General features: G+C 32.6%; 1 long non-coding RNA gene across 1 annotated transcript; it reads right to left on the bottom strand.

The window, feature by feature from the left end:
- Positions 1-8,432: 8,432 nt before the first annotated feature.
- LOC139518482 (uncharacterized) lies at positions 8,433-11,075 on the bottom strand. Its single transcript, XR_011663369.1, has 2 exons — positions 10,922-11,075; positions 8,433-8,665 (listed from the first exon to the last, which is right to left on the bottom strand). It is a non-coding gene; the product is annotated as an uncharacterized lncRNA (long non-coding RNA).
- Positions 11,076-17,486: the final 6,411 nt, after the last annotated feature.

Consider the following 17,486-nt stretch of genomic DNA (forward strand, 5'->3'; position numbering starts at 1 on the left):
AAAAATGAAAACATTCGCAGACTTACATTCACCATCCTAACTTAGGGAATCCCGAAAATGGATTACTCCAGCAGGGGTTTGTAAACGTGACAAACTGAATAGTTAAATAATCATTTCAGCGCACTCCGCACTCCGTCTATCCGCGTTGTTGAGCATTCCGACAATTACATTAGGAAAATTCATCATATGAGAACGCGTTTAATCTCTACGTGGAAATGTTCCTTTGTCATGATTATGACTATACGGTGCGACAAGTGATTTCTTTAACTCGTTTAAAAAAGACGAATTTGAATCAGGTAAAGCCTTCTCCAGCTGTGAATTTTATTGAAGTTTTCATCAATTTAAATCGGTTGTGCTCTCTCAATGAACTTTTCTATGGTTTCCATCGTGGTAGTAGACACTTTCGTGATGATATGAATAGAAAACCAAGTCCTAATTATACCCTGTACCAACACTATGTTTATCTTCATTTCATTTTCAAACAAGAGTAAATCAAAAACCAATAAACTTTATTTGAAGAGAAATTCTTCATAATTGTAACAAAGATGGGCGTCAAAAGGGTACAATTACTAATTGTATAGTTATAAAGAAGAAAATTGAAAATACACAAATTGTAGAAGCACTGGCAATACTGATCTTGTTTACTGAGTTCCCCTCCCTCGGGACAGTATCCCATCCTGTTATCTTGTATTTTTTCCCAACAAAGGATTTCCTCAAATTTTTAATTTCAGTAACAGCAATGCTTGTTTATCTAGGAAGTTTTTTTCAATTATTTCTCTTTTTATATATCACCATTGACCATGAAGTCGCAATATTCTAGTCGAATATTTTTTAAAAATCATAAAAAAACGACAAATTGTGTGTCCATGAAAAGCATACAATGACATGTTAAACTTATAAATGGAATATTTTATGTTTTCGCACGCATTTAAGAATAAAACCAGACTTATGTTGCGCGTAAAACGGGTAAATCGTACAATGATGCTGGACACCATTTTGAGGGGTGACTGCACAGATATTTTCTGCCTGTCGCTTGTCACATCTAATCAGAATGATACACACGAGACGATTAGATGGTTTGCTATTTAGATTTCATGATATCTTATAAAGTAACCGACTGTATTTGCTCATGAAAATCGCTTATCTGCTAAGCTAACATATGAGATATAAGGTTTGTAATACCGGCGAATATACGTTTCCATGCTAAGGAAATAACAATGGAATATGAAAAATTTATGTTCATGATATGCGTGTCATGTATTAGATTGACGCATTCTGGGAGCACAAATTAAATAACCTGATATTTTACCATTTGAGTGCTTGAAAATAATAATTGTAGAATTAATCATTTAATAACAAGCTATTATTTTAATTTTCATTTCCATTAATATTGTTCATTTGTCATTAAAACGTTTGCTTAATCTTGTTTGATTCCATAAAATTTACTGTGAATTCGATTATTCTGACGTAAAGAATTAGTCCCGCTCTTTATTTTTCCACACATTCATGTTCAGTTACAGAAAATATCCTAACATTGCACAACAATCTCATGTAATATTGATAGTTTAGTACATTATTACTTAACTGTCAAACTTATTAAGAATGATTAATTTTCTCTTTTTGGTCAATTATCACAAAGGCTTTTTTGTAAACCAATGGGACATTAAGCCTTCCCAAGGGCAATATTTATTTTATCACATATAAATTGTTCCCCAATAACATGTGTCATACAACATTTAAAAAATCAATTTCATGTAGCAAATATGTTACTTTACTTTGTATCGCTTATCAATCAAAAATAAAATATAGTAATTCCATTATCTTTACGGGATTACCATGGCTTGTATTATTAATATTTATTGTGTATATTGTAACTTTCATAAACGGCTCATATTTAGCTAAATATATTGCAAAGCTCACGTCATTTGTTTCATAATTCTCCCATGTTGCTTTCAGTTCTATTCTATCGTCCAAGTTCCGTTCTGTTATGAAACTAATGTGTTATTCGGAATATATGGTCAAATTGGTACACAATGTAATTTTTGTATTCATGTTCTTTTTTAGATTCTTCGAATTTTCTTGTCAAAAACGACCCTGTACAGCACAGAACGCGCATGTCTTAGAATGTGTTGGTTTTCTTAACAGCACGAATCGCTAGAAATTTTTTTCCATATCAAACAACTTTAATACTGCGGAAGTGTATACGTGCAGAAACAAATTCATAAACTCAGATGAACTACTTTCGAAAAAATAATATTATAAAGACAAAAATAACCGTGCAAGACCGGACAAATCCCACAGCCTCAATATTAATCCACAAAAATACCCCCCCCCCCCAAAAAAAAAAAAAAAAAAAAAAAAAGACTAGCGCATTATAAATACATGCACGAGTATAAACTGCAACTAAGAATATTTAGTTTTCACAATTATAGTGAAGTCTCCGGAGCTCTATCAATTACCGACCAGGATTTTGTTAGTAATAAAGACCACAATTTAAGTAAAATTCATTATACGTATTATTTTACAAAAACGATGTTGCCATGAATCTGGTGATATAGACTGGACGTCCAATATGCAGTGTGTATCACATTATTTGAACTAGAATCAATCAAAGGTATAATCTTCTTTGTGCATGTTGACTTATTTTTAGCTCTTATTATCAATGTCCACGTTGTTGTGTGTGATAAATTGAAGCTAGTGCCTAACTGGTATATACCGATTCTGTACGTAATGTTCAACGATTTTACCTATAATTGTAAGAAAAATACTAACAGTCCATAGAACACCACAAACAAAATTTACAAAATTTAGTAAAAAGCGATGCGAACTCTAACCACAATACCGAAGTGAGCTTTTGTACATTGGATGGGTATGTAGTTTCTGCTTAACGTGTGGCTCCCAAGTTAAAAATGATTAGTTGAAGGCCGTACGGTGACCTATAGCTGTTAATTTCTGTGTCATTTTGTCTCTTGTGAAGAGTTGTCTCATTGCACGCATTCTGCTTTTTTATAATAAGCATACAGAGAAAAAGTTAACTTCTGTCCAAAATATACAAGTGGTTTTGCAATGCTACTGGACCGTCAGAAACAACAATCTTATCCTTGAGTGAAAAAATCCAAACCCTCAGTAATTGCAAACCAAGCAATTTCAAAATCTTCCTTTGCTGCTAAATATATCATGATTTAATCATATGCATAATAAGAAAACGTGCTTTATCTTAAATTATACTAGTATTATATTTTTTTATATTTTAGAAAAGACAATAGAGTAATAAAGGATACCGCACTGTTTCTGAACTTTCGGTAGAAAACACCACTTGCATATTATGTTTCTATAAATCGAAAAGTTGAATGTATGCAATATTATTCATTATAACTTGTTCTACAGCAGATTGTATATATATTTTTGGCCTATTTTTGTTGGTCTGTTCTCTCTGTATTTGTTGGTCTATTCTTTCTATATTTGTGTGTCTGTTTTCTCTGTATTTGTTGATCTGTTCTATCTGTATATGTTGGTTTGTTATCCAATCTCGCTGTTTCTGTTGGACAGTCAACCATCGTCGCTGTGTGTATATGAGTCTGTTCATTGGTCTTGTTGCCTCTTTTTTTTTCGCAGTCTCTCAGTTTTTTGGTCTGTTTACAAATCTGACTATTTTCTTTGTCAGTTTACTATTCTCGCTTTTTCCTGTATTGCTGATTTTGTTGTCTGTTCACCAGTTTTACCAGTTTCTTGTTTTTTTCCTCTGTTCATGAATTTCGCTGTAGGTGTAGTGAACAGTCTTGCTTTTTTGTTTTTCTGTTTGCTAGTCTTACTGATTTAGTTAGCGTGTTCACCAGTCTCGCTTTTTTGTTTCAGCACAATGCAGTTTCACTTTTTTGTTTGTCTATTAAGCAGACTCTCTTATTTTGTTGGTTAACTCATCAGTCTCTCTCTCTCTCTCTCTCTTTTATGTTTGTCTGTCAGCTAGTTTTTGATTTCTCGTATTCGTTGAATTGTCGGGTTTTCTTATTCCCCTTTTGACATATTAGTTTGTTAGGACAGATATATAATACTACGGTATCTTGAGTATCAGGTTAAGTGTCTTATTTTGTTATATTATACAGGCCAGGCGTGTACAATTCGAAATACTAGACCAAAACATTGATATGAATTAAAAAGCAATTTTATCGTCTAATAAATAAAAAGACTCTTGTTGTTATTTTCAGCGTTATTTTGTGAATATGCAAATTTTACGATGAAAATTATTGACATACCCGTGATAAACACATACATTAGAAAAACGCAGACATGATGTTATTCAAAATATTATACAACTAATATGGTTTATGAATATGAAACGTTAATTATAACAAATAAATATAAAATGATCACATAAATTAGAGTACATCCATTAGTGTCATAAATAGGACAAAAAGCTAAAATTTTCTTAAATTTTATAGATAATTTTGACTTTGTTGAGACTTTTAATTGATGGGTAATACAATCTAATAAAAGACGATTTAACACTGAAATAGTTTCTGTACCTCTTAGAAGTGTTTTAATCTTTTTTTTTTTCGCTTATTTTGTTGGTAAGTTTACCGTCTAGTATCACTGATTTAGATGTTCTGTACATCAGTCGCGCTGGTTTTTTTTTTGGTCTTTTTAACCTGTCTTGCTGATTAACTATGTTTATTCACAAATCTCGCGCTTTGTTGTTGGTCTGTTCAACAATCTGGCACGTTTTTTATTGTTACTTTATTTGACAGTCTCTCTGTTACTAGCGTTTGTCTTGCGTGTTCACAAATCTCGCTACATGTATTTTTATTGTTCGTTTCACCAGTTTCGCTATTTTTGTTGTTCTGTTCGCCTGTCTCGCTACTTTTGTTGTTCTGTTCAACAGTCTAGCTATTTTTGTTGTTCTGTTCACCGGTCTCACTATTTTTCTTGTTCTGTTCACCAGTCTCGCTATTTTTGTTGTTCTGTTCACCAATCTCGCTTTTTTGTTGTTCTGTTTGCAAGTCTCACTTCTTTTGTTATTCTGTTCACCAATCTCAATATTTGTGGTGTTCTGTTCACCAGTCTCGCTATTTTTGTTGCTCTGTTCACCAATCTCGCTATTTTTATTGTTCTGTTCACCAGTCTAGCTATTTTTGTTGTTCTGTTCATCGGTCTCGCTATTTTTGTTGTTCTTTTCACCAGTCTCGTTATTTTTGTTGGTCTGTTCACCAATCTCGCTCGCTTTTTTTGTTGTTCTTTTTGCAAGTCTCACTCCTTTTGTTATTCTGTTCACCAATCTCAATATTTATGTTGTTCTGTTCACCAGTCTCGATACTTTTGTTATTCTGTTGACCAGTCTCAATATTTATGGTGTTCTGTTAACCATTCTCGCTCTGTGTGTTGTTCTGTTCACCAGTCTCGCTATTTTTGTTATTCTGTTCGACAGTCTCACTATTTGTGTTAGTCTGTTCACCAGTCGCTTTTTTGTTGTTATATTCACCATTCTCGCTATTTTTGTTGTTCTGTTCGCCAGTCTCTCTATTTTTGTTATTCTGTTCACCAGTCTCGCTACTAATGTTGTTCTGTTCACCACTCGTGCAGTTTTTGTTGGTCTGTTTCGCTGATTTCATAAAAAATGTTTGCTTTGTTGAGACTTTAGATTGAAGGATAACAAAATCCTTTAAAAGATAGTTCTACACAGAAATTGCTACTGTATTTCTAGGAAATGGTTATGTGTTACCTTTTCTTTTTTTTAATGAAATATAAAACAATCAACAGTATCAAGATTATCTCTGACTCTAAACATGTATCTCTTCCTTCCTGAACACGAAATACTAGTATTTGTTTTAAGGGATTTCAGTACCCGACCTCTAAGCTATGGGAACATTCGCTCTGCACATCGTTTTGTACTGAACTACATTTAAGCTTTCCATGTATGGATCCCCAGATAAGCCGTGTGGGAGTTTCTTACATTGCATAGACACAACGCCTAAGGCATACAAAAAATCCACAAAAACATATTTTAAAATAATAGGTCATACATTTGTACATCAGTAAGCTTATTACTCTGGGATCAGGTTTTGAGGTTTTTGTATTTATGTTCGTTGTTTTTGCACTTCGTGCCAATCTAATCTGAGTCCAGTCTTATGCATATGATAGCCGAAGTTGTGCTGTTACACCACTATTCCATGCTACAGCGCCCATAAACATTTAAGACCTCCAGATTATACAGTCAGGAGATTTGGTAATTCGTTACATATCAATGGTTTCTGGCTTTCGTATTTGTTTTTTGTTATCATTTTTTCATAAATAGGGCTCTAGAATTTTTAGTTTGAATAGTTTTGTTATAACATAGGGCACAATCTGATCCCCATGCAATGATGATATATATCAGGACCATGTATAACCAACTATAAGGTATTGGTTTTGATCATTGAGCAAACCTATGTTAAATCTGCAAATTTGCTTTGTTCTTCCTCGAGACAACATCGCCTGCACTGATTTTAGCGCTCTATACCAATCCAGCCTCCTAAACTGAACTTAAAAATACGCTTTCATGGCCTCGTGCTACCTATAAACTATGGTTCCTTATTGACATTAAGTCGATTTTTTAAAAAATTGCTAGTTCCCAACAGTCCACAGAAAGACCCGTCACCCGACCTGGCCACATAACTCTGACTCCGAGCTAATCAGCCTTATCTCTTACTCTTAATTTCACGTGACTGCTCTGCTGACATGCATAAAAAGTTCATGATTTTATTTTTGGGTCTGACCTGTGAATGCGCTATATATACGCTTCTACCACACCACGGTGGAACGAAGAATGATGTATTATTACAAATAATGTGTAAAAATATGTATATATTTATATATAAACACGCAAAATATGGACACAAAAATGTGTTAATTTTATGATTTGTCATGTGTCTTTAGAAATAAGAATCTTAAAGGTTGCGTGTCTTTTGTTTACTGAATAATAGATATATAATATATACCTCGTCACACCCTTACGCAGGTGGCCAGTGTTCAAACATCTGTGCTTAAAAAATGTATACAATAGAAATAAACCTGTTTTTGTATCAATTTAATGTATGTTTTGTTACATCTGTAGATGTTCATATTTTTTTTTAAAGGAAACATGTGTTGTAATTCAATTTTAAAAGCGTGTATGGGTGAAAATTTTATAGAGCTTAATTAGCATATTTTAACACCTTCGTAATTCACTCCTTAAGCCCAAAACAAAAGGAGGGTTTAAATTTTACGAAATCCCATAATCGGATCTTTAAATGTGACAAAAGGAAATAAATCTGCCAAACAAAATATTGAAATTTAGTAAGCAACATGTGTTCTTTTTGCCATTTTCTTACGTAAAAAATATTTTAATCGCATAATTGGAGAAAATCACTATAGAAAACATTCAAATCCCTTCTAAATATCCTAAATATGTGCAGGTGTTTTACTATTTACAAATATACATAATTTCTATAAAATAAGGATCTTCTATACGTACATGAAATCCACTGTAGTATATATATATATATATATAGTAATCTTGAACTTTATTCATTTCAGACAGACCAGTGCCAACCATACACTCAATGTCTAGCTAAAGGGTGCTACACAACTAATAAAAAATAATTTATGGCAACAATACAATTTCTTTATATAATAAATAAAAAAAATTAAAGTAAATGACATGCTTTTGCAAACGTGATGTATAAGAGATGTATTTGTATAAAACTATATGTATATGAAATATATATATATTACATGATACTGTACTCTAGCTACACATCTGGAAGTCACTTTTCATACATGTCTTTACATCCCAAAATTTGCATACACTTAGTACTTGGAAGAAGCTCCTGGCTACAATTGTGTGTGGGTATGGTAAACGAACAGAAAAACTCACAAAATTGATATGACAACAAGTTAACAAATAAAATTGAGAATGGAAATGGGGAATGTGTCAAAGCGAAAACAGCCCGACCATAGAGCAAACTTGAATATACATGTATCTAAATAAGAGAAAATTCTTGAAATCCTTCCTAATTTTCAAGACTGATCATTTTACAGTTACTGCATTGCCTGTGTTCAATGACGATATAATAATTATAATCATATGGAAACTTGATGGATATATTTCTTAGCATCGTGAAGCTAGTTTTCTAATTTTTTTTCAACAAATTTTGCATAAGAAGATGGGCAATGATGAATTTATAAGTAAATAACAAACATTTATTTTTCTAAATCAAGTTTTTTGTTTTACTTTACCAAACAAAAATGTCCTCAAAACTGAATTGTGACTTTTGTCCTGTCACAACTTAATCGATCTTCATTTGGGTGATATTCCCATAGTGTGACATGATATCAAAAGCCTCTATATTGTCTTCTCCATATTACGAACGTTTACATGAGGTTAAATAATGAAAGCCAAGTAAAACAAAATAGAAAAACAAAGTTTTAAATTTAATTGCTTGTTCCGTTCTGATGGCATTTGTACCTGTTTCATCTTCTACAAACTGATATTGCTTTCAAATAGGTCTAATATCTTAAAACATTCATTACTCTTGTCTGTGATTTTCGAGTTTTTATGTAGATTCATCCTTTGATATGATCGTACTGAAAACACTGAATATCGAGCAATCGTTATCTTCATTCCCATTCCAGACACAAACAATATAGAGCTCTGCAAATAATTATTAGTTATTACTATTTAGTACCAATTAATTAATTTAATTACCCTTTCCAGACATTATCCAGACATTTTAAAATTACTACCCATTAGTGCCCCCAATTAAATAATATAACACCTTATTCTGAAGTACCTGCCCTAGGTTTAGTTAATATTTATACAGGTGTTTAAGAGAAGATAATACAACGGTTAATAATTCCATTTATTGTATAGCAATATAATATTTCCCACAGAAAGTAACCAAAAGTTAGCGTGCAATAAATTCGAATATTGCACTAGTGCAATAAATCTTCAAAATTCATGACGTCATCAACGTCAAAATCTCAGTTTAAACCAATTTGTACTTTCAAATATTATATTGCTATACAATAAAAGGGTTATTGCATGAATATTGGGGAATATTGTCCCTCGTAGAACATATATTGCACTCACAAGCTCGTGCAATATAAAATTCTACTCGGGACAATATTCCCCAATATTCATGCAATAACCCTATAATATTGCTATTGAGCACGGACAAATAAGTGCCAATTCTTTCACAAAGGCTTATTATAACAAGTGTGAAAAGTTATTATCAATCCGCAGCCAATATGTTCGATTTTTCTCAGTTCACTGTTGACTTAGACTAACAAAATAAGTTCCATATAACGCAAATAAAATTGAGATAAAAGACAAAAATGCCGATCAATTTATGATGTGTGCAGTTCAAATAAAGCCATAAAGAAAATAAAAGTTGTATTTTATTTCAATAGGCACTTTATACCTTTCTCAAATATTTGTTTTCCAAAACAAAACCATATAACCAGGGCGATATTTTATTTCAGTCTATATTGTTCAATACCAATGTAAACTTTGGGAATATTGAATGAAATAGTTTCAATATTAAATACTGTTATATTAATGTAGATAAGCAACGAATAAACTAGTAGATTGATTTTTTTGACGTTCAACAAATTGATGAACACCTATGTTATATATAATGAGATACACAAGGAGTGGCATAAAATCCCAAAACAAACCATAAGTGGACCCTATTGGATAATAGTGTCAGGTCAAGGTAAAAACAACACAACCCTTGACATGGTAGCAACATTTGGAGCAAGATCTACTTACCCTGCCGGAGCACCTGTTATCATCTAGCTCAGTTTTTTTTGTGGGGGAGGGATGTGTTGCTAAGTTTTCTTCATGTTGTGTTCTGTGTACTGTTGTCTTTTCGTAGTTTTTCGTACTGTTGCCATGGCATTGTCAGTTATTCTTTTTTAGAGTTATATGAGTTTACATATCCCCTTTGGTATCTTTTGTCTGTCTTTTATTAGTTCTTTTGATATTATGCATGTATAGGTATAAGAATAAGAATAAGAATTTAAGAATAAGAATATTTATTATTCCAATCAAGGGCCCTTGATGGGCAGCATAACATGTATACATAAAACAATACATCATGATTTGTAACTGAAAAACATTTTTTTTTTATAAACTAAAATGAAACATTAAAAAAGTTCAGACAGATGTTATTATCTTCATTCTATAAAATCATATACATTTAATTCCAGGCAGGATCAGAACCATAAAATCATAACAATTATCATTGTAATTTACATACATTAATTAACATTTCGTCTAACATCTAGACATGTAATAATATAGTTCCCTAAATATTTAAGTACAGACAAATTTTCATTAGTAAATAACCAAACAAATTTTGCCTCATTTGAAAGATGTATAAAGTTAGGACAAATACAATTATCTCCTTGAAAAATATCTCCTTATCATTTTGTATGCTGGACAACTATATCAGCAAATTCGCCAATCCCCTTTGACATAATTTGACGTTGGTCCCAGAGTGAAAATATAGTCGCTTACATTGCTACAATTGCTCCCTTAGTACTAAAACACCCTTTGGCTCACTTCCGTTTGCGGAAGTATAGACTCTTCGTGTCTATTGCCGAAGAACGTAGTGTTATTAAATATTTTAACATATCTTAAGTATTTGAATTCATAAATGTTTCATTAAAATGTGTCAAGTAATCTGCTAACCGGAGATTTGGCACGCTCTCAGAGTAATAAACAAAAAAGTTTAGTAATTAATTTAGCACAGGTGTAAAACAGGTGTGGAATTTGGCAACAGAGACTTTATTATCTCCGTGAATAACCGCCACAATTTGTTTACATAAAACCAATACTACGATCTTATTCCAATATATAGCTATGATTTTGACAGCACTTGTGATCTTAAATTATTTTACATACCTAAAAATCTAAACTGATTTCGCACCTCAAAGGAAATCCGAGGGAGTATAAATCTAGTTTTATCTGCAGTATAAAATGTTTAGTCATTTCACACAGCAGTGATACCAAACGGTGCATACATTGTACAACGTAGGAACATGCATTTAAACTGATTTATTTGCTCTGCGCATAATTTCATTTCTTAGGTCTAAAATGTAGTGAAGATGGAAGACCATGGGAAAATCGCTGGATACCTACTACATAAGTACACATGGAGTATGGATATAGATTCAGTTCACTCATATAGATATAATGGCTATTATATGATTATATATCTATATGATCATCTATGGTTCACTGAAATGACTGTCAACTTTTTATTAAGATTATCATTAAAAAAAATATGGTTTGCATGCTATGCATGTGCATTAAAACATTAACATTAAGTCAATTTTGTTGTTGTGAGGTTTGAATAAAATACAGAGCAAATTTATTTGCATATATCATCCATATGGGCTTAAAAAAACAATATCCAAAATATGCAGCTACTGATTATTTCACAATTTTTTTTAATTCTTTATGTACCGAGTACGTTTCCACTTTCATAACATTTTTTTAAAAAATAATATGAAATATAAATAAGGTAAACGTTTGGATTTGATGGTAATTTTTTAATCAAAGGGACACAACTTCAATGATATTTTGCGTGAAACCAACAAGAAACAATAAGTACACGTATTCAACAAGATAATAAAAAAGTAAGTATGTCGAACATTTTATAAGCAATAACTTATCAAATGTCATTATTAGAAACCGGGTATTGAAGTCTTCCTTCTTTAGTTCTGTCTCCCACAGTGATGTTATGGGGAGATAACGCACGACGAGTATTGGGGTACATTGGGGGTAAACAATTTGAAATATCTTTAACATAATTTAAGATCTTAAAAATCATATATACAAATCCGATTTATATCTTTGTATATTCAAGAGCATCATCATCTTTAGAATTAAGAGTATTTTGGAAAGTATAAGCCATGTTTTTTTTTTAATTTCATATTGTATTTCCCATATATCAGTCTGTTTTTTAATATTTGATATAAATTACCAGTGAACGTCAACATTTGAGCTTTATGATAATCGAACATTGCACCAGAAATATATGTTTATATCTCATTTTGTTTCATCAAACCTTTTAAATTTAACACTATCACATTGTTAAAAATAAACGATTTTATTTTACAAAGTATACCGTTATGACACTGATTTTTTTAAAATTATATATGATAAAATATGGCTCTTGTCGTGATGATATACGTGAATTGAGGATGATACAGCCGCCTCACCATCACAAATATGACCAGACAGAAAAAGAATTCAGTATTCGAAGTGTATAGATACTGTTTTAAAGTGTGTTACAATCCCGATATACTATTGTGCAATCATAATACCATAATAGAAAATTACAAAGATGTCGAAATTAATTGAATGCACTTTATGCATGTAGAAGGAAGACAAATCTAAATCATATAAGAAAGGAAATTCAAACCGTCTAATGGACACACGTCATGATGTACACTGAGAGGTTGTCACTTAAGCTTGTAGTGTAACCCAGTAGCTGTAAAAAAGTATAAGACAAGACCAACATCTTCTCATTTTTCTAGTGACGGTCCAATCTCTGATCATTCACGTTACATTTTTAATAAGGGACTTTCCGTTTTTCTAATTTTCATCGGAATTCAGTAATTTTTTTTACTGTCTAATGGACACATGTATATACAGCGAGATATTGACCTTGTAGTATAACCGAGTAACTGTAAAAAGTATAAGAGCAGACGACTAGAATGTGTCTGACCAACATCCTCTCATTTTTCTAGAAACGGTCAAATTCTCTGCTCATTCCCGTTATAATCAATTTGATAATGGATTTTCCGTTTTTAATTTTCATCGGAATTCAGTATGTTTTTTATTTTTTACTTTTTACATGACAGTATAATACTTCCATCTTCTCAGTATAAAAAAAGGAGCGTTGTATATATCTGTCAATCAAATTATAACACTATTTGTCCAAAATCACCTCCAATAAAAAAGTACAATTTTAAAAGTAAATCAGTGTAGCTTTTAAGATGAGCGAATAGTTTGAATAAGATGAGATCGAACTTGTTAATGATAAAATATATTTTGGGTTGATTGATTGTTGTATGCTGAAAGCACAGTGGACAAAAGCTTCATGTATATTCTTGAGAATAAAAAGGTAGAATTCACATATATATATACTTTACTTATTTTATTTATATATAACTCGTCTAAACATCAACCCAACAATGTTAGATCTGTAAATTTGCTATCGCAAATTTTTGGTTCTTCCCGCGCCGGGATTCGAACCCATGCTACTGTGATATCGTGACACCATATCGTGACACAAAATCGCCTGCACTGCAGCCGTCCCGCTAGACCACACGACCACCTGGGCTCTCCCAAAAAAAGCTTTCGCTGGCCGTGTGTTACCTTTCCTCGTCAGTTTTAATCTAGCGACGTACTACAGTACATGATATATAAGGCATGAAGATGTTATTGTTACAGATCAGCTAAATTATCTATAGTAAAGGATCCTACAAATTAATGTAATATACAGTCACAGAAAATAATTATATTTATAAGTACGTCTGAGTCAGTGACAACTCTACAACAGATGTATCCATCGGATCGCCATCAATGATGGTGATACATGGCTGTGTACATAATGTATATACAACTCGTCTAAACATCAACCCAACAATGTTAGATCTGTAAATTTGCTTTCGCAAATTTTTGGTTCTTCCCGCGCCGGGATTCATATATATATATATATACCCAGGTGGTCGTGTGGTCTAGCGGGACGGCTGCAGTGCAGGCGATTTGGTGTCACGATATCACAGTAGCATGGGTTCGAATCCCGGCGAGGGAAGAACCAAAAATTTGCGAAAGCAAATTTACAGATCTAACATTGTTGGGTTGATGTTTAGACGAGTTGTATATACATTATGTACACAGCCATGTATCACCATCATTGATGGCGATCCGATGGATACATCTGTTGTAGGGTTGTCACTGACTCAGACGTACTTATGAATATAATTATTTTCTGTATCTTACATTAATTTGTAGGATCCTTTACTATAGATAATTTAGCTGATCTGTAACAATAACATCTTCATGCCTTATATATCATGTACTGTAGTACGCCGCTAGATTAAAACTGACGTGGAAAGGTAACACATGCCCACCGAAAGCTCTTTTTTAGAGAGCCCAGGTGGTCGTGTGGTCTAGCGGGACGGCTGCAGTGCAGGCGATTTGGTGTCACGATATCACAGTAGCATGGGTTCGAATCCCGGCGAGGGAAGAACCAAAAATTTGCGAAAGCAAATTTACAGATCTAACATTGTTGGGTTGATGTTTAGACGAGTTGTATATACATTATGTACACAGCCATGTATCACCATCATTGATGGCGATCCGATGCATACATCTGTTGTAGGGTTGTCACTGACTCAGACGTACTTATGAATATAATTATTTTCTGTGACTGTATCTTACATTAATTTGTAGGATCCTTTACTATAGATAATTTAGCTGATCTGTAACAATAACATCTTCATGCCTTATATATCATGTACTGTAGTACGCCGCTAGATTAAAACTGACGTGGAAAGGTAACACATGCCCACCGAAAGCTCTTTTTTAGAGAGCCCAGGTGGTCGTGTGGTCTAGCGGGACGGCTGCAGTGCAGGCGATTTGGTGTCACGATATCACAGTAGCATGGGTTCGAATCCCGGCGAGGGAAGAACCAAAAATTTGCGAAAGCAAATTTACAGATCTAACATTGTTGGGTTGATGTTTAGACGAGTTGTATATATATATATATATATATATAAATAAAATAAGTAAAGTTGTCATATATTTAGACGTACCGGGGTATATATAGACATAAATAAATTATATAGGTCTAAAATGGACCTACTAGTATATATTTTTTTTTAATTATCTTCAAAATTGGTTGTAATTTTGAACTTAGTGTAACAGCGAAAATATAACCCGCTTTAAATATGTGCAGCCTGACTGTCTACTTTCCGTTTATTTTGTTTTTCATTCCTCATTTATCCTTCGAAATACGATGTTTATTCAGATGGTTGGTTTTGCTAAAGAGATGTATAATATATATATATATATAAATAAAATAAGTAAAGTTGTCATATATTTAGACGTACCGGGGTATATATAGACATAAATAAATTATATAGGTCTAAAATGGACCTACTAGTATATATTTTTTTTTTAATTATCTTCAAAATTGGTTGTAATTTTGAACTTAGTGTAACAGCGAAAATATAACCCGCTTTAAATATGTGCAGCCTGACTGTCTACTTTCCGTTTATTTTGTTTTTCATTCCTCATTTATCCTTCGAAATACGATGTTTATTCAGATGGTTGGTTTTGCTAAAGAGATGTATAATATTTCTCGAGACTGATGGAAAAAATCTTTCTTGCATAAACCAATTTTTCTCAAAGTTAATTAGAAAAAGAGACAAAGCAAACAAGCCACACTCTTCTTCGACACCAGGGACATCTGCAATTGAGTTCTTACATATGCTTGCTTACGACAATGCAAAATAAGCAGAGAAAAGTTGCACTTGCAATGAAACGTATTTTCCTTCCTCATGCGAGACTTTAACGAGATTTACAGAAATATCAAACGGAGAGATGAGGACTTGATGGTATCGTTAAAGCTAGTTTCCATCTGCTTACGAAGTTGCATAAACAGCAAAGTTCTGGAAAAGTATCTTTAAAGTGATTACCAGAAAAATCAATAGTATGATTCATTGTAGCTGACATCTGAACATAAATCATTAGAAACAGAAAAGAAAAGTTGATTTATAATTATCATTTCATATTCTTTATATAAACTGATTTGATAGAATTTGATTTAAGGCAAAGCAATTTTTCTGAAAGCTCGGTTGAGTATTTAATATTACTTTGTAATTTGAAATGACTTTCGAGGAAGTTAACAATACTTTAAATTGAGTTATGACTCTCTGCTCTGATTGAAACATTTGCTAAATCTTATTTTCTATAGCAGTTGAAAATGAAATATTCGAAATTTTATTGAATTATCGTATTTCTTATAACATAACAGTCAAAACCAATTTTAGATAGGCGAATCAAAATACTCAGTATGCTGAACATGTACGTTCACGTTCGTCTATTATAACAACATGCACTCGTCTCAGAATTTTTTTTCGTGTGTTATATAAAGGTATATAGGATTTTTTTCTAAGACGAGTGCCTGTGATTATAACCGAAATCGGAACTTTGCAATATAGTAACTTGAAAATGAATCATGGTTTTAAGATTCATTAAAAATTAGATGGACCGCTTTCTGATAGTTACCGTAACTATGACACTAGATTGCCTAGTTTTAATCGAAGGGATGTTCGTAGGCTGGTCCTCTCCCTTGCAACATACGGGTATCAAAGCCAAACAGATAAAGGACAGAGAACCAGTCTAGGATGTTCGCTCCTCTTATTTTGAATTTTGTTCGGAATCCTTGGGTTTTATCAATGTAGTGCTATTACAAAATTTCCTAACTAACCCTTACTTTTCTTTTTATAATTTTATAACATATAGTAAAAAAAGCTATATTTGAATTTGCGACAATATTCTTGTTATTTTTCTTAATTTTTTCACAAAAAGGATGCCATTGTTAAATGTATGAAAGGTATTAGAGAGAATTATTTCCCGCCAAATTTTCAGTGGCTTAATCTCGAAATTAAGCACACGGATCCTTCAGTTTTTTCTGCTGTTTTAATCTACAATCAACAGTATAACAATCTTTTAAAAACCTTGTTAATTTAAAACAGAGTAGCGAACATCATTAAAGCTTATTTTTGTTCTTCCCTCGCCGGGAATAGAACGCATGCTTTTGGGATATAAACAAACACCGACCACACTGTGTCTGTCGCTCTAGACCATTCGGTCACCTAGACTGAACTAATTATTCAGCTTTCGGTGGCCTAGTGTTACCTTTCCTCGTCAGTAGAATCTAGAATTGTAACACAGTACATGATATATTAGGCATGATGATGGAATTGATTGCAGATTTAGATCATTATATCTATCTATCGTTAAGGATCGTATGATATAGTCACAGAAAAGTGACAACTCTACGACATATCCATGCATTGGATCAGCAGTGAAGGTGGTTATAAAAAAGAAGATGTGGTATGATTGCCAATGAGACAACTGTCCACAAGAGACCAAAATGACACAGACATTAACAACTATAGGTCACCGTACGGCCTTCAACAATGAGCAAAGCCCATACCTCATAGTCAGCTATAAGAAGCCCCGATAAGACAATGTAAAACAATTCAAAAGAGAAAACTAACGGCCTTATTTATATAAAAAATGAACGAAAAACAAATATGTAACACATAAACAAACGACTGAATTACAGGCTCCTGACGGCTGAAAACACCATCAATGTTAATATATATAGAGAGAAGGAGAAGTTTTGTATAATTATGACAAAACTCATAAGATTGAATTATCA

This window comes from Mytilus edulis, chromosome 4 (genome assembly GCF_963676685.1).
Source record: "Mytilus edulis chromosome 4, xbMytEdul2.2, whole genome shotgun sequence".
In the NCBI taxonomy this organism is placed as follows: Eukaryota; Metazoa; Mollusca; class Bivalvia; order Mytilida; family Mytilidae; genus Mytilus; species Mytilus edulis.